Here is a 27,754-nt window from a genome sequence, read left to right on the forward strand (position 1 = left end):
TAACTCTCCAGGCCTTTTTATTGCAAAAATGTCTCCATGCCTTTATTATAAATGTTATTCTTAATAGATGATCAGGATTTGAACCCCTCTTTTGTGGGAAAATCAGTAAGAAGCGTTTGAGAGGGTTGTAGTTACAATTAAGTTATACCTTAAAAAAATTAACAGATATATATATTATTTTCGAGAGCAGTTTTAGGTTTATAGAAAATTTGAGTGGAAAGTATAGGGAGTTTCTATCACCAACAGCTCTGACCTTTGCAAGTTTCCCTTCAAAGAGAAAGTGAAGTCGTTCGGTCGTGTCTGACTCTTTGTGGCCCCATGGACTGTAGCCTACCAGGCTCCTCCGTCCATGGGATTTTCCAAGCGAGAATACTGGAGTGGATTGCCATTTCCTTTCCCAGGAGGCCTTCCCGACCCAAGGACTGAACCCGGGCTCCCGCACTGCAGGCAGACGCTTCGCCGTCTGAGGCACCAGGGAAGCACATCTTGTAGAAGCATGGACATTTGCTACAATGGCTAAGCCGACATCGATCCATCAGTATCAGCTTAGGTCCATAGTTTACACCGTGATTCACTCTGGGTTTTGTGTATTCTGTGAGTTGTAGCAAATGTACATGGGCATGTTTATTGCAGCATCAAATGTAATAGTTCCACTGCTCTAAAAATCTCCTTTACTCTGCCTATTCACCACCTCCTCTCTTCCTCCCCCACTGCCCCCATCCACAGTCACTGACCTTTTCACTGTCTTCATAGTTTTGCCTTTTTCAGGTGTCCTATAGTTGGAATCATACAGTTTGCAGCCTTCTCAGATTGGCTTCTTTCACACGGTAATATTAATTTAAGCTTCCTGCACATCTTTTAATGGCTTGATGGCTCATTTATTTTTAGCACTGAATAATATTCTATTGTCTGGATGTACCACAGTTATTTAGCCATTCACCTACTGAAGGTTACTGCCAAGTTTTGGCAATTATGAGTAAAACTGCTATAAACATTTGTGTATAAACAGGTCTTTGTGCAGACATAAATTTTCAGTCAATGTGGGTAAAATACCTAGGAGCCTGATTGTTGGAACATTTCATGAGACTGTGTTTAGCTTTGTAATAAACTGGCAAACCATCTTCCAAGGTGGCGGGACCATTTTGCATTCTCAGCAATGATGAATGGGACTTCCTGCTGCTCCATGTTCTTATCAGCTTTTGGCATCATCGTTCTTCTGGATTTTGACAGTTCTAATAAACATGTCAGGCTAACTAAAAAAAAAAAAAAGACAAAGGTAAAATATTAAAAGCAACAAGGGAAAAACAATAAATAACATACAAGGGAAGTCTCATCAGGTTATCAGCTGATTTCTTAACAGAAACTCTATGAACCAGAAGGGAATGGCGCCATATATTTAAAGTGATGAAAGAGAAGCACCTACAACTGAGACTACTTTACCCAGCAAGACTCTCCTTCAGATTTGATGGAGAAATCAAAAGCTTTTCAGACAAGCAAAAGTTAAGAGAATTCAGCACCACCAAACCAGCTTTACAACAAATGCTAAGGGAACTTCTCTAGGCAGGAAACACAAGAGAAGCAAAAGCCCTACAGAAAATAAACCCAAAACAACTAAGTAAATGGTAATAGGATCATGAAAGTGAAAGTGAAAGTCGCTCAGTCGTGTCCACCTCTTTGCAACCCCATAGACTATACAGTCTATGGAATTCTCTAGGCCAGAGTACTGGAGTGGGTAGCCTTTCCCTTTTCCAGGGGATCTTCCCAATTTAGGGATCAAACTCAGGTCTGCTGCATTGCAGGCAGATTCTTTACCAACTGAGCTATGAGGGAAGCCCTAATAGGATCATATGTATCGATAATTACCTTAAATGTAAATAGGTTAAATGCACCAACCAAAAGACATTGACTGGCTGGGCGGATGAAAACATGTGCATATATGTACTCTCACTTATCATATTACTCTGCTTGATCCCCCCCCAATTGTATGTAATTATTTTATATTGTTAGGTTAATCATGTTCCCATTATGGCTTGCAATTGTAATTATTGTTTATTTTTTGTCTGGCTATCAATTGTGAAAACTGATAAACATCTTTTACTATTGTGATTATGTAACTATTACTCACTTAATACCATTGTATCATGATTGTCAACAACAACAAAAAAATAGAATTATCAATAAAACTAACATTTAATAGAAAATCCTGTCATCACTTTAGAATCCAGATCATATCAGAATTATCTTGAAAGTTTTTGAAAAATAGCAAATGCTTTTTCTTCTCCAGAGCTCCAGATGTGTTTCTAATGAGCAGCCATGTTTAAAAACAACTGGACTATATGAGGATCTTTTACTTTTATCTGGTTATTTTAACTTTTTCTATTTCATATTCAGTGCTCCCATTTCATTTAGCTTATGTTCTCCAGTTTTTCCATCTCTTTTCTTTGATGTTCCTTCTCAAGCTTTTATCAAGCATAGTAGAAAAACTTTTGTATACATATATATATAATATGTATAATATATATATTTTAGAAAACTTATGAATTTTTGCCTAACTAAAAATTTTATGACATTTTGATTCTGCTTGTTTGACTTAGTATGAATAGAATGCTAGATTTCTAACTAAAAGAAACAGATAAGCAACAAGCAACAAAGGTTTACCATATAGCACCAGGAACTATAGTCAATATTTTGTAATAACCTATAATGGGGAATAATCTGAAAATAATGTATGTGTGTCTGGATAGCTGAATCACCTTGCTGTGCATCTGAAACACTGTAAGCCAACTGTCCTTCAATAAAATATACATATTAAGAAAAAAAAGAATAATACTGCATAGACACCTGGAATGTTAGGTCCCTGAATCTAGGTAAACTGGAAGTGGTCAAGCAGGAGATGGCAAGAGTGAAAATTGACATCTTAGGAATCAGTGAACTAAAATGGACTGGAACGGGCAACTTTAACTGAGACAACCATTATATCTATTACCGTGGGCCAGAATCCTTGAGAAGAAATAGTCAACAAGAGTCCAAAATGCAGTACTTGAGTGCAATCTCAAAAATGACAGAATGATATTGGTTCATTTCCAAGGCAAGCCATTCAACATCACAGTAATCCAAGTCTATGCCCCAACCAGTAATGCTAAAGAAGGTGAAGTTGACTAGCTCTTCATAGAACCACAACATCCTCAAGGACCTACAAGATCTTCTAGAACTAACACCAAAATGATGTCCTTTTCATTATAGCAGATTGGAATTCAAAAAGTAGGAAGTCAAGAGATACCTGCAGTAACAGGCAAGTTTGGCCTTGGACTGAAAAATGAACCGGGGCAAAGGCTAATGGAGTTCTGCCAAGTGAATGCACTGGTCATAGCAAACACCCTCTTCCCACAACTCAAGAGAGATTCTATACATGGACATCACCAGATGGTAAATACTAAAATCAGGTTGATTATTAGTCTTTGTAGCTCAAGATAGAGAAGCTTTATCAGTTCAGTCGCTCAGTTGTGTCCGACTCTTTGTGATCCCATGGACTGCAGCACACCAGGCCTCCCTGTCCATCACCAACTCCCGGAGTTTACTCAAACTCATGTCCATTGAGTCAGTGATACCATCCAACCATCTCATCCTCTGTCATCCCCTTCTCCTCTCACCTTCAATCTTTCCCAGCATCACGGTCTTTTCAGATGAGTGAGTTCTTCACATCAGGTAGCCAAAGTATTGGAGTTTCAGCTTCAGCATCAGTCCTTCCAATGAATATTCAGGACTGATTTCCTTTTGGATGGACTGGTTGGATCTCCTTGCAGTCCAAGGAGCTCTCAAGAGTATTTTCCAACACCACAGTTCAAAAGCATCAATTCTTCAGTGCTCAGTTTGCTTTATGGTCCAATTTGCATGTGCTGGAGCGGCGAGCAGTGGCTGCGTGGCACTGGTGAGGCTGTGAGGCGATACCCCATATCCAAGAGCAAAGGAGAAGCCCCAGAAAGATGGTAGGAGAGGCGAATTTGTATTTAGAATCGAACCCCATTTCTGCCAGAGGTGCTCAGAGGGCACAAACAAACCTTGTGCGCAGGACCCAGGGACCCCACAGAGACTGAGACAGGACTGTGTCTGGGTGTCTCCTGAGGAGCTGCAGGTCGGCAGTGGGCTGCTGCGGGGCAGGGGCTCTCGGTGCAGCAGTCTTGGGTATGGCATAAGCCCTCTTGGAGGAGGTCGCCATTAACCCACCATAGAGCCGCCAGAACTTACACAGCACTGGGGAATGGACTCTGGGAGGGCACAAACAGAACCTTGTGCACCAGGACCCAGGAGAAAGGAGCAGTGATCCCACAAGACACTGTTCCGGACTTGCCTGTGGGTGTCCCGGAGTCTCCAGCGGAGGTGAGGGTCGGCGGTGGCCTGCTGCAGGGTTGGGGGCACTGAGTGTAGCAGTGCATGCCTGGGATCTTTTGAGGGAGGTCGCCATTATCTTCATTACCTCCGCCATAGTTTAGCCCCAGGTAAATAGCAGGGAGGGAACACAGCCCCACCCATCAACAGAAAATTGGATTAAATATTTACTGAGACTGGTTCCAAATAGGAAAAGGAATAGTCAAGGCTGTATATTGTCACCCTGTTTATTTAACTTCTATGCAGAGTACATCATGAGAAACACTGGGCTGGAAGAAGCACAAGCTGGAATCAAGATTTCCAGGAAAAATATAAATAACCTCAGATATACAGATAACACCACCTTTATGGGAGAAAGTGAAGAGGAACTAGAAAGCCTCTTGATGAAACTGAAAGTGGAGAGTGAAAAAGTTGGCTTAAAGCTCAACATTCAGAAAAGGAAGATCATGGCATCTGGTCCCATCACTTCATGGGAAATAGATGGGGAAACAGTGGAAACAGTGTCAGACTTTTTTTTGGAGGGGGCTCCCAAATCACTGCAGATGGTGATTGCAGCCATGAAACTGAAAGATGCTTACTCCTTGGAAGGGAAGTTATGAGCAACCTAGATAGCATATTGAAAGGCAGAGACATTACTTTGCCAACAAAGGTCTGTCTAGTCAAGGCTATGGTTTTTCCAGTGGTCATGTATGGATGTGAGAGTTGGACTGTGAAGAAGGCTGAGCGCCGAAGAATTGATGCTTTTGAACTGTGGTGTTGGAGAAGACTCTTGAGAGTCCCTTGGACTGCAAGGAGATCAGCCTTGCAGAGTCCCTTGGACTGCAAGATCAGCCCTGGATGTTCTTTGAAAGGACTGATGCTGAAGCTGAAACTCCAATACTCTGGCCACCTCATGCGAAGAGTTGGCTCATTGGAAGACTCTGATGCTGGGAGGGATTGGGGGCAGGAGGAGAAGGGGACAACAGAGGATGAGATGGCTGGATGGCATCATGGACTCGATGGACATGAGTTTGAGTGAACTCCGGGAGTTGGTGATGGACAGGGAGGCCTGGTGTGCTGCGATTCACAGGGTCGGAAAGAGTCGGACACGATGGAGTGACTGAACTGCACTGAACTGAGCATGGCCCTGTCCCATCAGAACAAGACCCAGTTTCCCCCTCAGTCAGTCTCTCCCATCAGGAAGCTTCCATAAGGCTCTTATCCTTCTCCATCACAGGGAAGACAGACTGAAAACCATAATCACAGAAAACTAACCAAACGGATCACAGCCTTGTCTAACACAATGAAACTATGAGCCATGCCGTGTAGGGCCACCCAAGTGGACGGGTCATGATGGAGAGTTCTGACAAAATGTGTCCCACTAGAGAAGGCAATAGCAAATCACTTCGTATTCTTGCCTTGAAAACCACATGAACAGTATGAACAGTAGGAGAAGCTCTATACAGTCAGCAAAAACAAGACCTGGAGCTGACTGTGGCTCAGATCATTGACTCCTTACTGCAAGATTCAGGCTTAAATTGAAGAAAGCAAGGAAAAACCACTAGGCCATTCAGGTATAACCTAAATCAAATCCCTTATGATTATACAATGGAGGTGATGAATAGATTCAAGGGCTTAGATGTGAGAGTACTTGAAGAACTATGGGTGGAGGTTTGTAACATTGTATAGGAGGCAGTGACCAAAACCATCCCCCCAAAAAGAAATGCAAGAAGGCAAAGTGGTTGTCCGAGGCAGCTTTACAAAGCTGAGGAAAGAAGAGAAGTGGAAAGTAGGGGAGAAAGGAAAAGATAAACCCAACTGAATGCAGAATTCTAGAGAATATCAAGGAGTGATAGGAAAGCCTTATTCAATAAGCAATGCAAAGAAACAGAGGAAAACAATGAACGGGAAAGACGAGACTTCCTCAAGAAAACTGGAGACATCAAGGGACAATTTCGTGCAAGAATGGGTACAATAAAGGACAGAAATGGTAAGGACCTCACAGAGGCAGAGGAGATTAAAATGAGGTGGCAAGAATACACCGAATCATACAAAAAAGGTTTTAATGACCCAAATGATCACAATGGTATGGTCACTCACTGAGAGCCAGACATCCTGGAGTGTAAAGTGGAGTGGCCTTAGAAAGCATTACTTCCAACAAAGCTAGTGGAGGTGATGGAATTCCAGCTGAGCTATTTCAAATCCTAAAAGATGATGCTGTTAAAGTGCTGCACTCAGTATGTCAACAAATTTGGAAAACTCAGCAGTGGCTACAGGATTGGAAAAAGTCAGTTTTCATTCTAATCCCAAAGAAAGGAAGTACCAAAGAATGTTCAAACTACTGGACAGTTGTGTTCATTTCCCATGCTAGTAAGGTTTTGCTCAAAGTCATGATGCAATGGTATTAAATAATAGTTACCTAATTACAATTGTAAAAAATGTCTGTTTTCACAATCAATAGCCAGACTAAAAAAAAAAAAAGATAATTACAATTGCAAGCCATGATCCAAACATGACTAACCTAAAAAATAATTACATTTAATTTGGGGGTTAAGTAGAGTGACGTGCTAAGTGGAAGTGCATACTTGCACATGTTTTCATCTGCCCAGTCAGTCTACTGACATCCATAATTATCTTAAACGTAAATGGATTAAATGTACCAACCAAAAGACACAGACAGATCTCAGAACCCATTTGCCAAGAAACATCTTACAGGACTAGTTACAACAGAGTGCATTTAACGACAAGAGGCTCTATTAAGATGGTGACATAATCTAGTAATTTCTATGCTTTATGAAAGCATAGTTAAATCTAAACTTAAGCCACTGAAGCCAATAGGTTTTAAACTGGGATATCCAGATGTACAAGCTGGATTTAGAAAAGGCAGAGGAACCAGAGATCGAATTGCCAGCATCTGTTAGATCACAGGAAAACCGAGGGAATTCCAGAAGATTTACTTCTGCTTCATGGACTTTGCTGAAGTCTTTGACTGTGTGGATCAGGACAACTAGAAAATTCTTAAAGAGATGGGAACACCAGACCACCTTACCTGTCTCCTGAGAAACCTGTATGCAGGTCAAAAAGCAGCAGTTAGAACCAGACACAGAACAACAGACTGGTTCAAAACTAGGAAAGGAATATGGCGAGGCTGTAGATTGTCAGCCTGCTTATTTAACTTATATGCAGAGTACATCATGCGAAATGTTGGACTAGGTGAAGCACAAGCTGGAATCAAGATTGCCAGGAGAAATATCAACAACCTCAGATATGCCAATGATACCACTCTAATGGCAGAAAGTGAAGAGGAACTCAAGAGCCTCTTGATGAGGGTGAAAGAGGAGAGTGAAAAAAAAAAAAAACTAACTTAAAACTCAACATTCAGAAAACTAAGATCATGGCATTTGGTCCCATCACTTCATGGCAAACAGATGGGGGAAAAGTGGAAACAGTGACAGATTTTATTTTTGGGGGCTTCAAAATCACTGCAGATTGTGACTGCAGCCATGAAATTAAAAGATGCTTGCTCCTTGGAAGCAAAGCTGTGACAACCTAGACAGCACATTAAAAAGCAGATATCACTTTGCCAACAAAGGTCCATATAGTCACAGCTATGGGTTTTCTAGTAGTCATATATGGATGTGAGAGTCGGATCATTAAGAAGGCTGAGGGCTGAAGAACTGATGCTTTCAAACTGTGGTGCTAGAGAAAACTCCTGAGAGTTCCTTGGACTGTAAGATCAAACCAGTCAACCCCAAAGGAAATCAACCCTGAATATTCTTTGGAAGGACTGGTGCTGAAGCTCCTGTACTTTGGCCACTGGATGAGAAGAGCCAACTCATTGGAAAAGACCCTGATGCTGGGAGAGATTGAGGGCAGGAGGAGAAGGGAGTGACAGAGGATGAGATGGTTGGATGGCATCACTGAATCAATGGACTTAAGCAAACTCTGTGAGACAGTGAAAGACAGGGAAGCCTGGTGTGCTGCAGTCCTTGGGGGCTGCAAAGAATTGGTCACAACTTAGCAACTCAACAACAGCAGCCTTACATCTACCAGCATTTTCCAATGAGTCAGAGACTCAAACAGTTTCAGGGGATACATTTTTATATCCTCACCTTTCTATTGCACTCTTCAAAGATTCACCAGACAGAGAAAATGCCCTTTTTTTTTTTCCCATTACAGATGAAAACAGACCATTTCCCATATGCATCTTACTGTAAAGCAGGACTCAAGATACAATTTCAAAACACAGTGTTTGGAAATGAAAGCACAGTAACAGGATACAGATCCTCCCACAATGCTGGTTGGTCTCCAATTCCTTGCTCCTTGGAAGCAAAGCTGTGATAACCTAGATAGCATATTAAAAAGCAGGTATCACTTTGCCAACAAAGGTCCATATAGTCAACCTGATCAAAATTGGTCCAATTTTGCCAACAAAACTGAAGGAACATCAAAATTTCTGAGTATTTATTTTAGCATGTAATTCAGAAGGAGATGGCTTTACCCTGCTATCATTAACTCCTTCTCTTTCCATCTGTCTGAAGGAGGGTCATAAGCATTTCCATACATAAAATTGAAAAGGGAGAAAAGAACTGATGCTGTACTGTGGCCATTCTAACAAAAATAATAGTAACATATAGAGATGAAATAATTGGGAGGAGAAGACTTCAACTCATTAAGTGATACACTGTCAATGAAATTTTACATGTTTAGTAGCTTATTAAAATTGCCCTCTGTCTATTAAACAAACTCAGTCCATAAGAAATTTAAAATATGTAGAGCCTTATGGGAGAAGGAGATGGCATCCCACTCCAATACTCTTGCCTGGAAAATCCCATGGATGGAAAAGCCTGGTGGGCTACAGTCCCTGGGGTCTCGAAGAGTCAGACACGACTGAGTGACCTCACTTTCACTTTTCACTTTCATGCATTGGAGAAGGAAATGGCAACCCACTCCAGTGTTCTTGCTTGGAGAATCCCAGGGATGGCGGAGCCTGGTGGGCTGCCGTCTATGGGGTCGCACAGAGTCGGACACGACTGAGGTGACTTAGCAGCAGCAGCAGCAGCATCAGAGCCTTATGATGGTAGGATGATATGGACTTTTGTGACAGACAGTCAACTAAACAATATGTAAGCCAAGAATAATTAGGCTAAAATTTTGAGGGAGAAGTAGAATCAAAATACAAATTCAGGGAGTGAAAAAGAAAAGTATGGCATTTCCTACCATTAAAATTTGTATTCTTTGTGTAATTTTTTGAAAGGATGATAGTGTCTAGCACCAACTGTATTTAGAACTTCTTGGCTTAATTTAAAGGCAAATGTAGCCATTTTACCCAAAGATATAGTATCTATGCATGCTGGTACTTAGATCCTTTGCAAATATTTCAGATGAAAAATTTTAGACTTCACTAAGAGAGTTCCAGAAAAACATCTATTTCTGCTTTATTGACTATGCCAAAGCCTTTGACTGTGTGGATTACAATAAACTGTGGAAAATTCCTCAAGAGATGGGAACACTAGACCACCTGACCTGCCTCTTGAGAAACCTATATGCAACAGTTAAATTGGACATGGAACAATAGACTGGTTCCAAATAGGAAAAGGAGTACGTCAAGGCTGTATATTGTCATCCTGCTTATTTAACTTATATGCAGAGTACATCATGAGAAACACTGGACTGGAAGAAACACAAGCTGGAATCAAGACTGCCAGGAGAAATATCAATAACCTCAGATATGCAGATGACACCACCCTTATGGAAGAAAGTGAAGAGGAACTAAAAAACCTCTTGATGAAAGTGAAAGAGGAGAGTGAAAAAGTTGGCTTAAAGCTCAACATTCAGAAAATGAAGATCATGGCATCTGGTCCCATCACTTCATGGGAAATAGATGGGGAAACAGTGGAAACAGTGTCAGACTTTTTTTGGAGGGGGCTCCCAAATCACTGCAGATGGTGATTGCAGCCATGAAATTAAAAGACGCTTACTCCTTGGAAGGAAAGTTATGACCAACCTAGATAGCATATTCAAAAGCAGAGACATTACTTTGCCAGCAAAGGTCCGTCTAGTCAAGGCTATGGTTTTTCCAGTAGTCGTGTATGGATGCGAGAGTTGGACTGTGAAGAAAGTTGAGCGCCAAAGAATTGCTGCTTTTGAACTGTGGTGTTGCAGAAGACTCTTGAGAGTCCCTTGGACTGCAAGGAGATCCAACCAGTCCATTCTAAAGGAGATCAGCCCTGGGATTTCTTTGGAAGGAATGATGCTAAAGCTCAAACTCCAGTACTTTGGCCACCTCAAGAGAAGAGTTGACTCACTGGAAAAGACTCTAATGCTAGGAGGGATTGGGGGCAGGAAGAGAAGGGGACGACCAAGGATGAGATGGCTGGATGGCATCACCAACTCGATGGACATGAGTCTGAGTGAACTTTGGGAGTTGGTGATGGACAGGGAGGCGTGGCGTGCTGCGATTCACGGGGTCGCAAAGAGTTGGACACAACTGAGCGACTGAACTGAACTGAACTGAACAGTTTGGAGACAACCCTAAAAGCCAACAGAAAGGTAATAATTAGACTAAGAAGTACACAGAATTACAAAACTGGTGTTTGAAAACTAGTTAGTGATTTGTGTCAGGCTTTTTATTCTCAAAATATTTTCTTCCTGAAGAGCCAGATTCCACAGTGATCCTACCTCAGAAATGTCCATACTTATTTCTCAAGAGCCTTTAAAAAGCTGCATTTGTAAAGGTGTGTTTATTATTAAAGCTTATTTTTTTATATAAATAGCGTATGCTTGTGTGTACACAATCGTATCAATGTGTCATACAAATGCTGGCAGTTGTTAACGTGAAAATTAAAAGGCTGTATCACATTTTAAAAAAATATTGATAAAAATTGGTCTCATTGGATATAGCAATCTGCCCAGGGATTTTTATTCTTTTTAAATACCATTCAATTTTTCATCCTCATATGAAAATAAGAACGACTTCTGTCACAAGATAGCTATAGGTGCAGTTCTTTTCAAATTATGTGTTTTTCTATCATTTACTCTATTCTCTGGGTTACTGGTCTTACTCTTAGCAAAAGTTCACTCTATGTAGAAGCCCAAGTTTCTAAAATTACCACGTGACCACTAGCAATGTGTCAGTCACTGGAAAAATATTTTGAGCTAGACAGGCAACGCTATTAAAAAAATACCTGTAATTCTCAACTAAGTAACAGGGCACTAGACCTGCCAGTCACTGTGTTTTCTGTCATCAAGGCCTGTGTGCAGGAAGCCACACCGTGTGTCCTAGAGCTGCCCCAGCCCCATCCTCATACGCAGATGCTGGACCAGTCACGCTGCTCCCTAACCTGAGCAGTCCATGACAGACCCCTGCATTAGCAGATAATCACGGAGAAGCAAAAAGCAAAGAAAGAATTACAACTGCTAAAGGACCATTCTTTTAAATGGATAAAATCATAACTCTCATAAAAACATAAGTGAACATATATCCAAAAATGTATTTAACCCCTCAATTCACAACAAAACAAATAAAATGTTATAACTGGTTAAAAGTAGAATTTAAACAAAAATACAAGTTTTGGGCACCAAAATCTCTGATTCCATACCTTCTGCTAGGAGTAATTCAGATGATTCTTGTCCCTATAAATGCAAACTGTCCAATGCAGACTCAATTGGTCACTGGCTATGAGTATTGACTGATTTTACCAATTTTTTAAGTCAGTTAATTAAATTTATTTTAGCATCACCAATGGACATGAAATCTGACCCCACCCTTACACCACACATAAAAATTAGATCCAGTTAGATTATACATCAAAATGTAAAAGATAAAACAGTAACAGTTCCAGAAGGGATTCACAACCTCAGAGTAGGGAAAAGTTGTTTCAACAGAACACCAAAGGCACTACCTGCAAGGAAGGCAGGTAAACTAGACTCTGCCAGAGCTCATGACTGCTGCTCGGCAAAAGATACAATAAGGAGAACAAAAAGGCAGGACAGGGTGGAAGAAGATATTTGTGACAATCTATCTGACAAAGAATCTTGGTGAAAATGTGATTCCATCCCTCCTAGACACTACGGTAACCCATTAGTGGAAGAGGCGTATTCCATGAATAAGCACCTCCCAAGAGTACATCCAAATGACTGGTAGGCAAATGAAAAAATGCTTATTCATTATTTGTAAGAGAAAATACAAATTAAGATGACAAGAAGATACCACAAAAACCTTTACTGAAGTGACAAAAACTGAAAACCTAACAGTATTATCCATTGTTAGCAAGAACATAGAGCAACTGGTAATTGTCTAATTTGGCAGCAAATTACATTGTAAAGACATTTGACTCTCTACTGATGTTTACCACGTGCATAGCCTATGAGCAAGCATTCTACTCCTGCATAGAGCTGGCCCTCCGTAATCTGCGAGTTTCGCATTCGTGGATTCAACCAACCTCAGATCGTGTACCATGTTTGCAGTTGGCCCTCCGTAATCTGTGAGTTCCGCATCCGTGGATTCAACCAACCTCAGATCGTGTACCATGTTTGCAGTCCACACTGGCTGAATCAGCAGGTGGTGAATCCATGAGTGTGGAGGGCAGGCTATGAGGCTTAAGCGTCCTGAGAGTTTTGTATCCACGGCAGATCCTAGAGACGGTCTCCTAAGGACATGTACAAGACAGTGTGTAGTACTGTTTCACACTAGGCAAAACCAGAAAGAGAGTCTTGCTGTCTACATGCTGCACAAGTGTTAACTGTCTGTCTTTACACAATGGAGCACACATAGCAACTACAACTGAACAAGCTGTAACAACATGGATGGATCTCGCTCAAAGTATAATCTGAGCAAAGGGAGCTGAAAACACAAATATAGCAAATGGGAAAAAAAGGAACACCACAAATTAGTAGGAGTGCATATAGGAAAATGAAGGATATTTGAGAGATGTGTGCATGCATGCTAAGTTGCTTCAGTCATGTCCAACTCTGTGTGACCCTATAGCGACACAGACTCTGTAGCCCCCACCCCCACCCCCCGCCCCAGACTCCTCTGTCCATGGAGATTCTCTAGGCAAGAATACTGGAATGGATTGCCATGTCCCCCTCCAGGGATCTTCCTGACCCAGGGATCAAACCCTCATCTTCTGCATTGGCAGGTGGGTCCTTTACCACTAGTGCACCACCTGGGAAGCCCCACTTGAGACATGGATTAGTATAAAAAAATGACATGGAATGGAATTCAGCACATATACACAACATGGATACATCTAAACACGGCAGTAGGAGAAGAGTGAAATGCAGAAAAATGCACATTAGAGATGCCATTTATATACATCTTAAAAACTGCAAACAAAACAATATTGTATGTTGCTTGTAACAGACATACAGATAGATAGCTAGAAGTATAGAAATGGACTGAAAGGGACATCTGAGAGTCAAGACAAAGACTGAGTCAGTGGGGGAGGCAGTGACCGAGACAGGGAAGGGCAGTGTTAACTCTGTTGTGTGTTTCCTTTCTTTTTTAAACATTGGAAGTGCTGCTCTGCCCGGTACAAATGTAAAAGCAGGCCTCCTTACAATGAACTTACATATCAATCCTTCTCAGACTCTTCCTAAAGACTGAAGAGGAAGAACACTCCCAAAGACATTCTATGAAGCCACCATTACCCTGATACCAGAACCAAAGACAAAAATGCTACCAAAAAAGAAAATTACAGGCCAATATCTTTGATGAATAGAGACCCCCAAACTCTCAACCAAACACCAGCAAACCAAATCCAGAAACACATTAAGAAGGTCATACACCAAGACCAATTTGGATTCATCCCAGGGTCCAAGGATGTTTCAGCATAACGCGAATCAATAAATGTGATACACCACATCAACAAAAGGACAAAAGCCACACGACTATCCCACAGATGTAGAAAAAGCATTGATAAAACTCAATATCCATTCATAATAGAAACCCTTACAAAAGTACATGTAGAAAACATCTCTCAACATAAGAAAAACTATTTACAAAGAGCTAAAATCTGGACAAAGACAATGATGCCCACTCTTACCACTTCTCTTCAACAAATACTGGAAGCCCTTCCCACAACAATCAGATAAGAGAAAGAAATAAAAAGAACGCAAATTGGTAAGGAAGAGCTAAAATTGGCATTATGACAATACTATACATATAAACCCTAAAGACTCCATACAAAACTACTAGAACTGATAAATGAATTCAGCAAGGCAGCAGGATACAGAAATGAACTGAATTTCCTTACACTAAAAATGAAATAACAGAAACGTAAACAGTCCCTTTTAAAATCACATAAAAAACCACTTATGAATAAACTTCAAAGAGGTGAAAGCCTTATGTGCTGAGAAATCATTAGTAAAGGAAATTAAAGAGCATTCAAAGAAATGGAAAGACATCCCATGATCTTGGGTTGGAAGGACTAGTATTTTCAAAATGCCACTACTATCTAAATCAGTCTACAGATTTAATGTGACCTTTGCCAAATAACTCATGACACTTTTCACAGAATAAGAATATATAATCCTACTATTTATATGGAACCATAAAAGACCCAGAATTGCCAAATAATCCTGAGGAAGAACAAAAAACCAGGGCGTATAAACCTCCCAGGCTTCAGACAATACTACAAAGCTATCATAATCAAAACAGTGTGATGCTGGCAGAAAGCCAGACATATAGATCAACAGAACAGAAGAGAGAGGCCAGAAATGAACCCACACACCTATGGTCAACTAATCTTCCATGGAGGCAAATATATGAAATGAGAAAAAGACAGTCACTTCAGGAAGTGGTGCTGGGAAGGCTGGACAGTTGCATGTAAATTAATGAAGTTGAAACATACCCTCTCACCATGCACAAAAATAACCTCAAAATGGCTTAAAGATTTAAACGTAAGATATGATACCATAAAACTTCTGGAAGAGATCATAGGCAAAACATTCTCTGAAATAAATTGCACTAATGTTTCCTTAGGTCATTCTCCCAAGGCAATAGAAACAAAAACAAAAATAAAAATAAATAAATGGGACCTAATCAAACTTACAAACTTTACACAGCAAGTGTGAACGTGTTAGTCGCTCAGTTGTGTCTGACTCTTTGCGACTTGAAGGATGGTGGCCCACCAGACTACTCTGTCCATGGAATTCTCCAGGCAAGAACACTGGAGGAGGTAGCCATTCCCTTCTACAGGGGATCTTCCCAACCCACTGACTGAACCTGGATCTCCACATTGCAGGCAGATTCTTTACAGTTTGAGCCACCACCAAAGGAAACTATAAACAAAATGAAAAGACAAGCTATGGAATGGGAGAAAATATTTGAAAATGATGTGACCAACAAGGACTTAATTTCCAGAATATACAAACAACTCAAAAACACAAAAACAACTCAATCAAAAAATGGGCAGCAGACTTAAATAGACATTTCCCCAAAGAAGAGATAAAGATGGCCAACAGGCACACAAAAAGATGCTCATATCACAAATTATCAGAGAAATGCACATCAAAACTACAACGAGGCACCACCTCACACCCGTCAGAATGGCCATCATTAAATACAAACGACAAATCCTGCAGAGGGTGTAGAGAAAAGGGAAACGTGCTGCGCCGCTGGTGGGAATGAAACTGCACAGCGACTCTGGGAAACAGCACACAGGTTCCTCAGGAAACTGTGATAGAGTTGAAATTTGACCCAGCAATCCCACTCTTGAGCATATACCCAGACAAAAATATGATTTGAAAAGGTACAAAGGCCCATATGTTCATAATAGCACTATTTACAATAGCCAAGCTGTGGAAATGACTGACCAACAGATGATGGATAAATCAGATGTGGTACATATATACAATGGAATATTACTCAGCCATAAAAAGAATGAAATAAGGCCATTTGCAGCAACTTGGAAACACGGTGAGCAAAGTCAGTCAGAAAGAGAAAGGCAAATACTGCATGAAATCACTTACATGCGGAATCTAAAATATGACACAAATGAATGTATCTATGAAACAGAAACAGACTCAGAGATATGGAAAACAATTTTGTGGTAGCCAAGCAGGGTGTGGGGGGAGGAGGGACTAGGAGTCTAGGGTTAGTATGGATAAGCAGGGTCCTAATGCATAGCACAGGGAACTATATTCAATACCCTGGGATAAAACCATACTGGAAAAGGATATTTAAAAGAATGTATGTATGTGTGTAACTGAGTCACTTTCCTGTACAACAGACATTAACACATTTTAAAATCAACTATACTTCCAAAAATAAATTTAAGAATATAAACACTGAAGAAAATGCAAGAGAGAAGGAAATAGAAAATCACTATTGCAATATGACTGTCAAGATCTACCAATAAATGCTAAAATTAGTCAAAGTTTGAGGAGAAGCAGGCTACTTGCATAGTCTCAAAATACCTTCCTCTAAGAAATACAATTGGAAAGAAAAAAAAATGAGGCTATACAGTGGATGAACCCAGTAGACACCATCTTAACCCAAAATGATCAGTGTCACCACCAGTAATGTGCAGCATCACATACCTCCTGAGAAGGCCCCTCACTTCAGTGCCATTTGGGCCAAAGCTGCAGAACCTCAAACAAATCATGAAAAATACCCAGACAAACTCTCGAAATGTAGGATGTTCTACAAAGCGAGTGACCAGCAGTCTTCCAAAAGGTCAAGGTCATGGACAGTGGAAGGTGGATGGGGCCCTGGGGAAAAGTCAGAGCCGGGAGGACTGGGAGCCACCGCAGCAGCGTGTGCTGTGGGGCCTGGACTGGACTGTGGACCAGAAAAAGGACATGCATGGGAGAGCTGGTGAAAACCGCAGAGGCCCTGTGCTTCAGTAACTAGTATGCTCCAATGCCGATTTCTTAGCTTCGACCAGTGTACTCTGGTTGTGCAGGATGGTAACCCTGGGGACCTGGGTGGTGCAGGGTACGGAAACTGCTGAACTGTTATGGCAACTTTTTTGTAAGTTTAACATGTCAACATAAAAAAGTTAAAAGGTAAAAGCACCGGTAGGGGTGAAAACAAGCAGAAATAACCTACAGGTAGAGAATTCCATGAAGATTCTGTCACAGGCCAGAGAAAGCTTATTATGAAAGCTGTTTTCCAAGAATTCAAGGATTTAAAATTATATACAACAACAACAACAACAACAACAACAAAAAATTATATACACATACACACACATCCATTTAATACAGGGGTTAAAGAAGCTTCAAGGGTTCAAAGTGAGAATAATAATTATAATGTAAATATACACTGATGTAACCAAAAATGAATTTATCTCCATGGGGGAAGATAAAACAGGATGCAAGGAAACAACCAATGCTTCCTCCCTGAGATAATCCCTAAAAACTGAAAAACCAAGAACTTTCAGTATAAGCATGTTGGTTTTGTTTTTGTTAGAACTGTGGAGTTAATGATCAAAAGAAACAACTGCTGACCTTGGGGAACAGGGATCAAGGGGCAGGAGACAGCTGGGGATGCTTGGTAACAATTCTAGCAGTACTTCTGGCCCTTTAAATCCTGTGCATATGTAATTAATAAAACCGGAAATGCAGAATCTAAGTGTGAGTAGATGATACATTGATGGGGACAGATGACTTTTATTCAAGGACACCGGCTGTGAGGTGACGAGAGGGGTGGGTCGGGAGCTGGTGGGTGAAGGGAGAGCTTCTGAAGATGTGCTTGTGCTGCTGATGGAGACGACGCAGTGGAGAAGGCAAGCAGGGAGAGAAAGGGCGAGTGTAGGAGGGAAGCCGTGGGCACTGGTAAGGGGCCGAGACGGGAAGATTTCCCGTGTAATTTCTTCTACACAAAAGACAAAGCAAGGCCATCGGCTGACCTTGGGGAGGGTTAGGGAGAGCAGAGGTGTGACACAGTCATCTAAAGAGAAGGAAAAAAGAATTTCTTGGTGAAATACAGTAGGATTGTATTGTTTAATGTGTTTCTATACTGTACGTGTCAACGCTTTCTTTAGGACTTTCTCACTGGTATTCACTGATGTTTTGGATCAGGTTCTGTTGTGCTGGCTTTATAAAAATTATTCAGAAGCCTTCTCTTCCAGGACAATGGCATATTCTGAATAGAACTGGAGGCAACTGCTACCAACATTCAACATATGTGAAGACACCATTTGTGAAGCTTTCTGGGCCTAATATAAGAATTTTCTCATTGTCTTCCAGGATAAATTTTTTTTCTCTTAAGGGCTACTTTTCTATAATAGCAAATACATACACACCTACCTTAATATATACTGGAGATCCTTACAACAAATATACACATATTTATTCTTTTCATTATCACTTGGTTTTCTATTTCATAGGTTCTTTCGGCATCTTCTTAACCTGTAATTCTATACCTATTATGTTTTACTTGGCTAACTGGCCTTTCATACTTTCCTCGATTAGTTTAGACAGTGGATTATTTATTGCATGACTCTGTTTTTCCCAGAAAACAACCTAGCTCTTGCATTTACTCGATATTTGGGTGTACCAATTCAGCCATTTTTGTGTTTATCTCCAGTAACTCTGTCTTTCCTTAGCTTCCTGTTCTTTTTATAATTGCTTGTATTTATGTAGGTGATCTCTGTATTTCATTTTTGTGTGCTAATGCACATGGACCTGTACACAGATAGGTGGCCTGGGGCTAGTGGGCATCACTCTTCTGAAACACCCTTTATGAAAAGAGACCTGGCAGGCGCCCAGGACTCAGGCCAGGGGTCAGCTGTTTGCTTGAGGTGATGGGGTAAAAGTGGACACAGCCCTGTGGCTGGGACTCAGACAGGATTACTGGCATCCAGAGAACATAGAGCCCCAGTGCAGCATGGAAACAGTGCTGGCCCCACCCTTGAGAGTCCCCCGTTTAGAGCACTCAGACAACCTGATGCCTGAGCAAAGGAAACAATAAACAAAAAGACGGCTTTATGGATTGGGACAAAGTATTTGCAAATGATGTGACCAATAAAGGATTAGTCTCCAAAATTTACAAACAGCTCATGATGCTTAACAGCATCAAAACAAACAACATGCTCCCCAAACGGGCAGAAGACCTAAACAGACATTTCTATAAAGCAGACACGATGATGGCCAATAGACACATGAAAAGATGTTCAACATCGCTAATTAGTAGAGAAATGCCAATCAAATCTACAATACGGCATCACCTCACACCTGCCAGAATGGCTCTCATCAAAAAATCCACAAACAATAAATGCTGGAGAGGGTGTGGAGAGAAGGGACCCCCTCCTACACTGTTGGTGGGAATGTAAACTGGGACTGCTACCACGGATAATATTATGGAGATTCTTTAAAAAACTAAAAATAGAACTACCACATGACCCTGCAGTCCCCCTCCTGCACATATATCTGGAGAAAAGCATGCTCCGAAAGGATACACACACCCCTGTGTTCACTGCAGCACTGTTGACAACGGCCAAGACGCGGAAGAACCTGAAAGTCCATCAGCAGAGGGATGGATGAAGATGTGGCGCGTGCATGCAGTGGGGCACTGCTCAGCCATGAGAAGACTGGAATAATGCCATCTGCAGCAACACGGACGGGCCTGGCGAGAGCCATGCCCTCTCTCTCTCCGAGTGAAGGCAGAGAAGGAGAAGTGTTGTGCGACAGCCCTTAAATGTGGGATCTGAAAAGAAATGCTACAAATGAACTTACAGAACAGAAATACATGTATGGCTGAGTCCCTTCATGCTCACCTGAGACTAGCACACCATTGTTTGTTAACTGGATATATCACAATACAAAATAAAAAGTAAAGAAAGAAAAAGAAAACCAGACGCCAATGTATAAACAGAGGGAGGAAAGACGCTTCCCATTCTAAATGAGCTTGCACATGAATATTTAAACCTCACGGAATATAATGCGAATACAGTTAACAAGCAAATAAGCAAGAAAATTCACTCCAGTGAATCTGAAAATAACTTTGAAATTTTAAAAAAAATTTAAAAGGGAACCCAGGGGTTACACACAAAAGAACAACTCTTTCTTAAACTTAATCAAGAACATGTAGGAATGAAAGAAAAAATTCAGAAATTCTGGGAAACAGGAGTTGAAAAATCCTGAAAAAAAAGCTTAGTAAGTGAGAAATTCCAGAATAGGTATGGTTAGAAAAAGAATTAATAATAACTGTGAAGATTGTACTGAACAATTTGCTCCAATACATCAGGACAAGGTAAAAATATGAGAAAGGTAAAAAAAAAAAAAAAAGGTAAAATGAGAAGCTCCATAGTAAAATATCTTGAATATTCATGGTTGATGATTTTCGAGCACTGAAGAGACAAACATCCCCCAACTCTAAGCAGAGCAGTATAGAGACCCACATTCAGGCATATTCTACTGAAGTGGAGAAATATCAGGATAAAAAGAAAATCATAAAAGAAGAAAAGACAGATTACCTACACACAGCAGTGGTGCTTCCATGTACAGCAATAGCAGCCTAGAGAATAAGTCACTCGTGCCTGACTCTGCAACCCACCAGGTTCCTCTGTCCATGGAGGAATACTGAAGTGGGTTGCCAGGCCCTCCTCCAGGGGATCTTCTCGGCCCAGGTATTGAACCTTCATCTCTTACGTCTTCCACACTGGCAGGTGGGCTCTTTACCACTAGCGCCACCTGAGAACAAGGGATGCCTTCAAAATGCCTTAGACACATAGCTGTAGGTCTAGATAATTAACATCCTAATAGTTACCATTCAAGAGTGAGGGAAATCTCTATACCAGGTAGAGAGGGATGTGTAAACCTTCAGAAACTCTTATCAGTGGAGAAGGCATGGACTTAAAGCTTCATTAAAAACCATACTCTTAATCAACTATACTTCAGTTAAATTAAAAAAAAAAATACCCTTGATTACTGTACTCTTCCCGATAACATCTCAGAGTGGCATTTCCCCTGACGTCTTCTTTTCTCTTTAGCCAGATATGGTATTTAAGGTTGTGGCTTTGGTAGTGGCTCTTTAGCTAGATATGGTATTTAAGGTGCTAGCTTCCTTACTATATGGGCTTCCCTTTGTAACTCAGTTGGTAAAGAATCTGCCTGCAATGCAGAAGACTTGGGTTCAATTCCTGGGCCAGGAAGATCCCCTGGAGAAGCAAATGGCAACCCACTCTAGTTTTCTTGCCTGGAGAATCCCATGGACAGAGAAGCCTGGCGGGCTACAGCCCATGGGGTTGCAAGTTGGACGCAACTTAGTGACTAAACCACCACCACCACCACTGCCTTACCTATGGCCATTTTTTGCTAAAAGAATGACCACAGTAAGGAAGAAGAAATGTAATACAAAAGCAGTGGTGGGAATAATCAGTAAGATATTATTAAATAGAAATAACCATCTACTTGGAATAGAAAAACAAAGAAAGCCAGATGATGCTCTGTTTCTTGACTTGCTGGTGGCTCCATAGCTGTTTGCTTTATAGTTAATCACTAAACTATATATATGTTTTATGTACTTTCCTGGATGTTTGTTAAATCATACATAATATGGACTATTAAGTACTAAATTATGTAACAGTTATACATGCTGTGGGTTTCAGAAATAAAGGCAATTATAGAAGCATTAGCAGAGAAGATGAATTCTTACCTTAAGCTGATCACAGTCATTACGTATATGAAAGCAACAGAAGTTGTTTTCTACCTGGTGGAGAGAAGGTAAAGGAGACCATTTGTAGCTGAGAGTTAAGATTTCAACATGGCTCTTGATTTGCTTTAGCATTAACAGGAAGGGAAACTGGTCTCCTTGAGGAAGAATAAACATTTAGGCAAAGTTACCACTGATTCTTCCCAATGCCTCACTCAATACATTGAATCAGTTAGCAACGACTGTCCAATCATTTTACTCCTTTGCACCTTGGCCAGTGAACAGAATAACATTCACCATGGCGCTCCCCAGCTCCAAAGTCAGAGTTCTACCTGTGGTTATGGGGGATGCCCACAATGGTTTGTTAGGTCATTAAGCTGGGAAAAAAATTCAGACCAAGGTATGGTCTGAGCCCAGTTTCTGTAAAAATAAAGGACAAAAGAAGCACATTTGTGGTTACCAATGGATGTTTTTGTAGCACTGGAGTCTCTCACTGGAATCACTGCATCAGTGGTAATAGCCACTAGACTGACCTCCCGAGGAGCCGTCCTTTGCACAATAGAGATCTTCTAAACACATCAGAGGTAACACACACTCATCCTGCCATGCTAACATCCACAACCCTCACCCTGGAAGATTTTCAGCATAACGGGGGTGCTGTTCTGGCTCAGACAACGGCATGGTTTAGCAGCAGGGCTTGTTTCCGTCATGGCTAGACCGAGGCGCTCTCCCAGTGGCTCTGTTTCCCTCTTTCTCCACACGATGACAGAAGGACCACCAGCAACTGAAGACACGCATCACTCTCTCCACCGATCCACCAGAAAAGGAACTTTCTCTTTACCAAGAGCACCAAACAACTCCCATGGACACCGTCCACTAACCTGACCTGGGTCTTGTGGCTAGAGGTGGTGGTGGCAGGGGAGGAAGTCAACGATTCTAGCCAGAGTCACATGCCCATCCCTGGGGGTGTAACCTATGTTTTCCTGGGTTTTCTGGCAGGAGCAGGGGGAAGTGGGTAACAGATTTATTTGAGATGATTCTTATACATTTCACCACTTGTACAACGCACTGTTTTTTAGCCCCTTTGGAGTTGAGTAACCATCACTATTACCAATTCTGGAACATTTCCATCACCCCAAAGAGCCATTCCTGCTCCTCAACTGTTTCCAATCATTCCACCCCAGGCCACCAGCAGTCTGCTTTCTGTCCAGGCCACCCTCCACCTCACCTACTGTGTCTACTGCGAGCACAGGGCCTCTGTATTTGCATGAGAACCAGAAGGCGACGTAGACCCATGAAAAACCAGACTGGATTAAGAAACAGGATCGCTGGGCAATGCAGCTGCTGTTTCACAATAAAGCTCCCCTTAACTGGCAGCCATAGCTTTCTAGACTGCTGCTTCCCATGGAGTAAATGATTGAGAGCTCATCTTTGGTTAAAACAGATCCTGGCTCTTCTGGGAAGATCCCAGCAGACGATCGGGTCTGCCCTGTGCTCCCTGCAGTCTCCCCTCCAGCTGGCACGTCCCCCATCTGGTTTGACGAGCCTGCCCCCCATGGCTGTCGTCCCCTCTGTTCTCCAGGAGAGCGAAGAGGAGCTGTATTCGTCCTGCCGCCAGCTGCGGAGGCGGCAAGAAGAACTGAACAACCAGCTCTTCCTGTATGACACCCACCAGAGCCTGCGCAGCGCCAACCGCGATGCCCTGGTCAGAGAATTCAACGTCAACGAGAACCAGCTGCAGCTGTACCAGGAGAAGTGCAACCGTAGGTGGGTCACCCCCTGCAGCCACTGTGAGGTCAGGCCTGGGCCAAGGCGGAGGGCAAGCCTCCCCTTTCAGAAAGTCTGAGCCCTGACCCCTCTTCTCTTGGCTCCATCAATTACTTATACTAAGAGCTCAAGGATCTGCACCTTCCCTGAGCTAAACTGTCCTCCTGAGCATGCCCAGGTAAGAGTGAAAAGAAGCAATGATCCCTACCGTTTAAGGAGCCCTTCTCGCCTCCCAAGCCTGGGCTCATCCAGTGGTCCTAGGTGAAGTGGAATCCCTCTCCCCACCTCCCTTCTCCAGAGTAGGATGCTTGGAATTGTGCTAGAGACTTGTATGGGGGCTTCCATGATGGCTCAGTGGTAAAGCATCCACCTGCAGTGCAGGAGACATAGGAAATACATGTTGGATTCCTGGGCTGGGAAGATCCCCTGGAGGAGGAATTGGCAACCCACTCCAGTATTCTTGCCTAACAAAACCGAAAGACGGAAGGATCTTGGCAGGCAACAGTCCATGAGGTTGCAAACAGTCAGGCATGACTGAGCATGACAAGAGGCATGTAAGGAGGGATAGCCAGGTATGCCAGAGTGCTGCTCCATAAAGAACATTCTCCAAGAAAGTGCCAGTAGCAACTTCTCCGGGACACAGCATGGAGACTCCTTACCCATGTTCTCCTCATGTCGTCTTGACGACACCTGCACATCAACAATGGCTGCCGCACAACGACCAGGGATGAAACCGAATCATGGAAGTCATGCGTCCTGTCAGGGACCTACATCCCCAACTCTGCCCTGCACAGCCAGCCCTGAACATCCACAAACACGTGGGCAGAAACGTGAGAGTTCAGCACACGGCCCGAGTCCTAGGCTAATGGATGACAGGGAAATCTGTCGTACTTCAGGTTAAGAGAGAAGAGAGTCAGCAACAGCAGGTTTACTCATAGAAGCTGGGTCCATGTGTAAGGGTGTCGTGTGTGCGTGTGTTTGCATGGAGGAGCGTGTGCTCTGTTCAGACCCTGGGAACATCCTCACATGTGATGTCATCACTCCGCTAGCCTGTCACCGAGATGACATATGTGGAGACCCAAGTAGCATGAGTTGGGATGATTTTCTGCTAACTTTTTCATCTTGGACACTTTCTTAACTTACCATCCCTAAAGAGAATCCCAAAATGTGCTCACACGAGGCCTCTGACATTCCAAACCCCCATGAACAAATGCAGTGAAACTTGATCAGTGACCTTTTGTGCACAAGCTGTAGAGTGAGCAGGATTCCTTCTCTGGCCTCTAAAGACCCAGGTAACTGACTTCTACAGAAGATGAGCCAGGTCTGTAAGGAACTAATTCATTAAATTCTGAAAAGGATCTGAACTAAAAGGCAAACGATCTCACACTGAAGGCCTCGGACTTCACCAGGCCTGGAGAGGAGCCCCGGTCCTGCCCCAGCTCAGAGCACCTGAACTCCCTCTGGTGGCTGGACCCGCCTGCAGCCGCACATGAGGGGTAGGGTGGGCTGTCATTAGGACAGGGACTTGCTGGGTGAGTGGGGTCAAGGGTGGCAATCTGGGAGCTCTCTGACTTACAGGCCTATCAGAGAGCAGAGCCCCGTGAAGGCTTGGCCAGCTTCTTAGCCCCACCGGCCTGTTCACTCCCTCGTCTGCACAGCCACGGGGCTGTGGGCTCACTCACTGCTCACACGGGGTGAGACAGGATGGGCTTCCTGGATGTCACAGTTTCCTGGAGCAGTGAGCTAAGCTTTAGGGAATGACAGAAAATCTCACGTGCAGCCACTCCCGAAGGGGCAGACCTAGCGAAGACAAGGTGATAACTCATCCACATCCTGGGATGCTATTTACTGATCTGTACAGTGTGATGCTTTAGCAAGGCTTTTTCAAAGCGAAGAATGTGGGGGGCGGGCATGGTCAGTAGAGGCACAACACAGAATGAACTGAGAACTGACTTAGGAGAAAAGAGGTTTAACTATGAGGGAAAAAAGTGCTGGGGAGGAACAAACTAGCAGTCAGCCTAGGGGCTTTACTTGGATGGAACTGGGTCCTAGAAACCCACTCCCCTTATTATTCTGAGCGTGCCTGTATCAGTGAAGAGTCCATTAAAGCCAGCCACGCTCTGTGCAATTGAAAGACCCTTCCCTTCATTCCACACAAGTTTATCAAATACTTCCACACACCAAGCATTAAAGTTGGGGAGGACCACGCCTTTATAATATATTAAGGGGAATAAAGCTATCATTCTGGTCTCATGGAACCTCTCCAAGTACTTCTAAAAAAATGCAGTTTATCTCCCATGAAGCCAGGAGTACACCTAACATTAATAGCAGCCTGATCTGTACAAAAAGGATCTTCACAACCCGGATAATCACGATGGTGTGATCACTCATCTAGAGCCAGACATCCTGGAATGTGAAGTCAAGTGGCCCTTAGAAAGCATCACTAAGAACAAAGCTAGTGGAGGTGATGGAATTCCACAGAGCTATTTCAAATCCTGAAAGATGATGCTGTGAAAGTGCTGAACTCAATATGCCAGCAAGTTTGGAAAACTCAGCAGTGGCCACACGACTGGAAAAGGTCAGTTTTCATTCCAATCCCAAAGAAAGGCAATGCCAAAGAATGCTCTAACTACCGCACAATTGCACTCATTTCACATGCTAGTAAAGTAATGCTCAAAATTCTCCAGGCCAGGCTTCAGCAATACGTGAACTGTGAACTCCCAGATGTTCAAGCTGGATTTAGAAAAGGCAGAGGAACCAGAGATCAAATTGCCAACATCTGCTGGATCATGGAAAAAGCAAGAGAGTTCCAGAAAAACATCTATTTCTGCTTTATTGACTATGCCAAAGCCTTTGACTGTGTGGATCACAATAAACTGTGGAAAATTCCTCAAGAGATGGGAACACCAGATCACCTAACCTGCCTCTTGAGAAATCTGTATTCAGGTCAGGAAGCAGCCGTTAGAACTGGACATGGAACAACAGACTGGCTCCAAATAGGAAAAGGAGTACGTCAAGGCTGTATATTGTCACCCTGCTTATTTAACTTATATGCAGAGTACATCATGAGAAACGCTGGACTGGAAGAAACACAAGCTGGAATCAAGATTGCCGGGAGAAATATCAATCACCTCAGATATGCAGATGACACCACCCTTATGGAAGAAAGTGAAGAGGAACTAAAAAGCCTCTTGATGAAAGTGAAAGTGGAGAGTGAAAAAGTTGGCTTAAAGCTCAACATTCAGAAAACGAAGATCATGGCATCTGGTCCCAACACTTCATGGGAAATAGATGGGAAACAGTGGAAACAGTGTCAGACTTTATTGTTTTGGGCTCCAAAATCACTGCAGATGGTGATTGCAGCCATGAAATTAAAAGACGCTTACTCCTTGGAAGAAAAGTTATGACCAACCTAGATAGCATATTCAAAAGCAGAGACATTACTTTGCCGACTGAGGTCCGTCTAGTCAAGGCTATGGTTTTTCCAGTAGTCATGTATGGATGTGAGAGTTGGACTGTGAAGAAGGCTGAGTGCCGAAGAATTGATGCTTTTGAACTGTGGTGTTGGAGAAGACTCTTGAGAGTCCCTTGGACTCCAAGGAGATCCAACCAGTCCATTCTGAAGGAGATCAACCCGGGGATTTCTTTGGAAGGAATGATGCTAAAGCTGAAGCTCCAGTACTTTGGCCACCTCATGAGAAGAGGTGACTCATTGGAGAAGACTTTGATGCTGGGAGGGATTGGGGGCAGGAGGAGAAGGGGACGACAGAGGATGAGATGGCTGCATGGCATCACTGACTCAATGGACGCGACTCTGAGTGAACTCCGGGCGTTGGTGATGGACACGGAGGCCTGGCGTGCTGTGATTCATGGGGTCGCAAAGATTCGGACACGACTGATCGACTGAACTGAACTGAACTGACCAAGATCGGGCTGTTATTACTTAGTTACTCCTTGAGTTGGAGTTGCTATTTTACTTGGCAGTCAGCAACTGAGGGATGAATATTCCTGCTGATA

At 42.5% G+C, this 27,754-nt stretch overlaps 1 long non-coding RNA gene across 1 annotated transcript; it reads right to left on the minus strand.

The window, feature by feature from the left end:
• Positions 1-27,754, minus strand: LOC132657724 (uncharacterized). The gene is made up of 3 exons (XR_009596272.1): positions 22,599-27,754; positions 21,974-22,027; positions 1-1,253 (listed from the first exon to the last, which is right to left on the minus strand). It is a non-coding gene; the product is annotated as an uncharacterized LOC132657724 (long non-coding RNA).

The sequence above is a fragment of the Ovis aries genome, chromosome 14, assembly GCF_016772045.2.
Source record: "Ovis aries strain OAR_USU_Benz2616 breed Rambouillet chromosome 14, ARS-UI_Ramb_v3.0, whole genome shotgun sequence".
In the NCBI taxonomy this organism is placed as follows: Eukaryota; Metazoa; Chordata; class Mammalia; order Artiodactyla; family Bovidae; genus Ovis; species Ovis aries.